Raw genomic sequence first — 5,725 nt, 5'->3', positions numbered from 1 at the left:
AAACTACATCCACCACTATGTTCTGCCAATCAATACGCAAAAATAACCATAAAGATAAAAGCTGGAAATAACTACACAAACACTCCACTCATCCCTAAAATTGTATTCTATTGTACCTTAGAGAGCAAAAGTGTACACTGACAGTACAAATAGATGATTATAGGGAGACATGAAAGATTAAGTCCATGAATAAAAAACTGGATGGCCTGGCCCAAAGAATGGTGATGAATGGACTGTGAGACTAACTTGTTGAGAAATGCAAACTAATTGAGAGCTGGGAAATAAACAACAACTGTTGACAAGCTGCTAGAGAGACTAACCACTGAAAAGAACAGAAGATGGCTGCATAAGAAATGGGGTATTCAAAACCAGTTAGGAGTCAGCAAGGCTCAGGTGAGAACTGCATGAGAAATATAGTTACAGAACTCTGTTTTGGTAATGGTTTTACTGAGCCAAGCAGAAAGAGCACTTTTCCTTAATGATGTAGTGACAAATTCAAAGTGTGGAGCACGTTTCAAGAAGCTCTTCAAAGTGAGGACAGAGAGGATGCTGCACATACATGCAAGTTTAAATACCTTTTGAGAGATATACAAGTCTTATTAGTTTTATAGGACAGCAGAAAAAATGTTAGCACAAGGGACGTCTTGATTGTTCCATTGCCACACATAAATAACATCTTGCATAATCTAATATTCACAGTAAAACATTTGGACACAACAGAGAAAACTGCATTTCCATCCTCATCTCTTGGGAACCCTCTTTTGAAAGACTCCTGTTTCTTAACTGTTAAGCCCACATTCTATTAGTACAAACAGAAGAATCAGCTTACCATAGCTGATAATTGTTCTGACTGAACACTCAGATCAGGTACCTGCAACCAGTCCTCTAGCCCCTTCTTTGCCAAACTTTTCTCTGAAATCCTTGCTCATCATAGTGGTAAAATGACTGAATCAATGCAAGAGGGACTTACACATCTTTTAGCTTCAGGAAAAGAAATAACTGAATCAGGATCTGAAGTTATAAGTGATGTTTAGTGGCTTAATCTGATTTAATTCAAGAAAGTCAGACTCAGGTCACACTCATTAAGAGAAATTTAATTTTGTTTTTCATTTTTTAAACAACCTAGACAACATATAACCACCTTACCAATAATTTCTCTACTATTTATAAGCATTTTTAAAGGTGCTGATTACAGTGCTTAATGCCAATTTACTGTGAGGTTGGTGAGACAATGGTTGCTGGCCCGTCCCTGGCTGTGCTCAAGGCCATGTTGGATGGGGCATTGAGCAACCTGGTCTAGTGAAAGGTGTCCCTAGCCTGACTTAGCTATAAGCCACACTAATCCAAAGAAACAGTTACTGTCACAAGAACAATATAAGGGACATTAATATACAGATTCAAGACAGATTGAGGACAAAATACAATGCTATTGGGACAACTGGAGGTGCTTAGAGAAAGACTCAGGAACTTGCACCTGAATCAGGGGAGCAGATGACTTGCAGAACCATTACAAAGACTGCACAGCGATCTGAGATGGGGTGGGGAGCTCAAATGGTCATTTCACGAGGGAAAGGCATACACAGGTTTCACTGGAAAAATTTGCTGTCAACATTCAGAGAAGTCAAGACTAAGGGTATAGAAGGTTTTAAAAGGGGGGTGCACAGTGGGAAAAACATGGCTGAGGTTGTAGGCATGGGATTCAGCTGAGATGGAAAAGAAGAACTGTTTAGTCAGGAAGACTATATAATGGAAATAGAAAAGAAATTCTTTTGCAGTGTGGAGAGACAGGTGTTTTCACTGAAACACTGCTGGGTATATTCACAAGTGCAAAAAGTTGAATGCTGAAAGTGATTCTGAGGTGCAGCTTAGTAGGGCAGACCATGCAATCAGAGAACACATTGAAAGAACTAATGGTAAAAGAGGATGCAAAGAAAACAATGCATCAATGTATAAGTTAAAAAAACCAACCCCAACCAAACAATCAAGAAAACAACAAAAAATACCCTCCTTCCCCTAGATGGAAAAAAGCCTGAGAGTGGATAAGAGGTTATCTTCCATTACCTATAAGAAACAATAGGGAATATATCAAGCAAGAAGGCCTGTGGGTGACACTTCAGTATCTTGAGAATAAATACTTTCTTACCATGTGTTCTCCAGGGTGGAGAAATTCCACACTTCAGATCAATTGTATTGATTCAGAACAGGAGTACATAATGATTAAACTATTTGTGTGAGGTGACACAGAAAACAGAGCAAAACATTGACCCCAATATACCTGAATCCCAGGTCAAACAGTTCGCGATCTAATAACTGTCTGTTGGCTGGTACAGACTGAAGTCTGATATCCCCCTACTCTCTGCAGTCTTTTCGTTTTCCCAGTATAGGTCTATTAATGGAACAGCATCTTAATTAAGATGCTACTCAAGCTAAACAGCAGATTATGTCTCAAAATATTTTGTCTTTCTCAGTTTTCTGTATTCACTCTGAACTCTGAAATGGTAGGAAAAAGGCACACCCAGAAATGGCTCATTTTTTATCTCTTTATAGGTGGGCAGAGAGGAAAGCAAACTATGTCCCATCACATCAGACAGTTTAATGTTTCTCATAGAACAGAGAAACAAAAGGTAAAAATTCACTACTTGTGAAGTATCTACCTCTGCTGACAGCTAATTTAGGCCCAATAAACATGCTATGCAGAGAGAATAAATTCTTATGACACAAGTCTGGATTTCTAGGGCAGCCTGGTAGTGATATTGAAGCAACACACTGTTTGCATACCAATTTCTGTGGTACTGCTCTTTGTTTTGAAATAACATATTTATGCAGTTTCACTAGGAGCATAGGTATCATATGCAAATAAATGAGGAAATCCAGCTAGGGTGTCTAGTTTGTTAACAGCTCAATTCTATAGTTAGGGAGACATGCCTTCTAGGGTTCTGGAGTTTGGATTCTGTTTGCAAAAGGAAAGTTAGGGATAACCTTGTTCTCCTTTCAGATTTTGGAGATTTAAAATATCTCATCTATTTTCATAGATTTTGTTTGCTTTATGGACTCATTTTACAGGTAATTTTGATTAACTGATAGTTTACTGAACATTTAGAAACAACATAATTTTCTAGCTTATTTTTTATTTGAAGGATCTTTGGGACTTTATCTGCCTCTTAGCTAAGTACTTACTTAGCCCCATGTGTTCAGTATTTTAAGAGTTGCTTTTAATAGATCTGATCTTGCATGCACTTCATCTGCAGAACTCCTCCTCAGGAAATCTACAGAACAATAAACAAAGTAAAGAACTTCACCTCAGTGCATCTCCTCAGTGGTTTTATGTGACTTTTACTTCACCTCTTGAACCTCTTCAACACACTGTCAAACTGACTGTGCTCTCTGCTTATCTGAGATTACTTTCTCTCCACTGAAATGCAGTTCATTACTTTCTTCAATGGAATTCTAAACCTGTTCTGTAATAGATTTCTAATCCTTAGCAAGCCCACGCATTACGAAGCAACCACTGTGCTTGCCATATGGTTAACCTGATTTTCAGTGACCCTGCCACATAATTTTCATTAGGACTATGTGATTAGGAAAATACCGCACCAACAAGAATGTGATTCCCCTCGCTGTCTTTCCCTCATTATTCTGAAGAGATTCGGATTATCAGACACCCTTCAGTCTCTACGGAGAACTGTGATTGCTTCTCCTCAGAAATCTCCTGTTCTTACTTTAAAGTATATTCGAGAGCATCGTAAGACTTTGCTTCTCAGGCTCAGAGTGATGGATTCACTGTTTCCTTTACAGTTCACTTGCTTGTAGAAGAATTAATAAATTGATAGATTTTTTTATCTATTCCAATAAGGATTGCACTATGACATGAAGCATGTTTCCATACTAGCAGCTGTTAAAATAAAAATGGTGTGTGTTATTTTTATCCTGTTTCTGATCACGCAAAACATTCTGACCACTTGTGGTCATTAATAATCTTGTGCAGCTTTTCACAGCAATAGAGGACTTCATCAAAACGTCCTTGGAGAACTGCTGCTCGTGTAACTGTGTATCACCTAACTATATCCCTATTTCACCAACTGTGGGTTTCTATCTCATGCCCTGTAACAAGCTGTCCTGAGATTATACTGAATATTTTTCAATAGTAGCAACTGTTAACCTCCAAAATACAAAAATTTCTGTACTTTGGTGGTTAACAGTTGTGAAAGGTACTGTATAAAAATGTTGAAGTTTTCATGTTTTGCGTTATGTTTTCTCTGTTGGTTTATGATGGTGTGGAATTTTTATGAATTATTTGAATATTAGTTTTAGAGAGACTTTCCAATGCTGTGGTATACCAGGCACTTTAGGAGTGACTCCTGCTTAAGACAGACAGCTAAAAGTAATTATTAACTACACAGGTGGGTGAACATAATGTTCTTTTCACAAATATATAGAACTTGTTGCTTTCAATTAATATCTTATTACCATGACAGGACAACTCTCCCTTATCTTTTATATACAATGGAGTCAGGACTAACAGGCCCAGAGTAATGGTGGCAAGAATCGGTCATGGGGAATGCACTGGCAGCTGAGAAACATAGCAACAGTTCCAAAGCAGTGATACAAACATGCAATGATGCAGTGCTTTGAACAAACTTCTCTCAGCATTTTTTGCATCAGCTATTTATTTCAATATTCTGCATATCATCACTAATTTGGCAGGCAGCCCGTTTTATCCATTTTAATATGCCTTTTGTATAAACAGCACATATAAAAGCTTGGTTTTGGAATAGCTCATTAATCTTCACTTGTTAAAGGCTGGTTTGTCAAAATGCACTTGGTAGCTGCATCATTCGTGTTACAACATCATCCCAATTAGCAGTAAAAGCTGTAAGAATTCATATAGAGTTGTATAAATACTACATTTACATGCTTGACCAACAATTTCACAGTGGAAAAATACCTGGGCACCTCCTGTGCCTTGACCTGGGAGCACAAAGGTCTATGTTTCTATTCCCAGTCAACATAAGAACGTGTTCCAGTGCCTGGTCACACGGTGTTTTCCCTGCTGATGTAACTAGCTAGACAGGACAGAACTCTAAGTCTCACAAGGAGACACAGTGATTTCCATGTGGGAGTAGGACATACACTACACATTTTAAACTACCTTCATCTGGCTCAAACAAACCTCTAGTGTTTTTATTATACCCTCTGGATTTAGCTGCTTTTGTTGAAAGGGCAGGCTCTGACCTCCTATGATGAGAGGCTTCAGTGCTGTAAACAAGCTGCAGGCAAGACTTTTAAAGATGCTTCCAGTTTGGGAACATGTACCAAATGCATGCAATCTGCTTGATTTACCTGTAACTTTGATGGGTGAAAACTAGCCCCAGACCATTTGAAGTGGTTCTGTTCCATATATTAAAGTGAGATTGAAATCTAGCAATGACACATTTTTTTCTGTGCCTTTGAATTGACTACTAATCTCAGCAAATAGCACTTACTTTAGTGAAGGAGGTTCCAGCACTGAAAGCTGGCTATGGAGGACCACCTCCCTTAGAGGCAAGAACACTCTTCTGCCCCTCGTTGCTTCATTAACACTTCACCAAACCCAGCTGGGACAAGGGCTTCCAGGGCCCTTTCGGAAAAAATTTTGCCTTTCAGAACCTGGCATTTCCCAGCTGGAACTGTATCTGTTTTTATGAAAACAGAAAAGCAAGTGTAGCTCATGGCTATTAAATCCTTA

The sequence above is a fragment of the Nestor notabilis genome, unplaced genomic scaffold (genome assembly GCF_000696875.1).
Source record: "Nestor notabilis isolate BGI_N333 unplaced genomic scaffold, ASM69687v1 scaffold7002, whole genome shotgun sequence".
NCBI classification, from domain to species: domain Eukaryota; kingdom Metazoa; phylum Chordata; class Aves; order Psittaciformes; family Psittacidae; genus Nestor; species Nestor notabilis.
Note: the sequence above shows the minus strand (reverse complement) of the source record.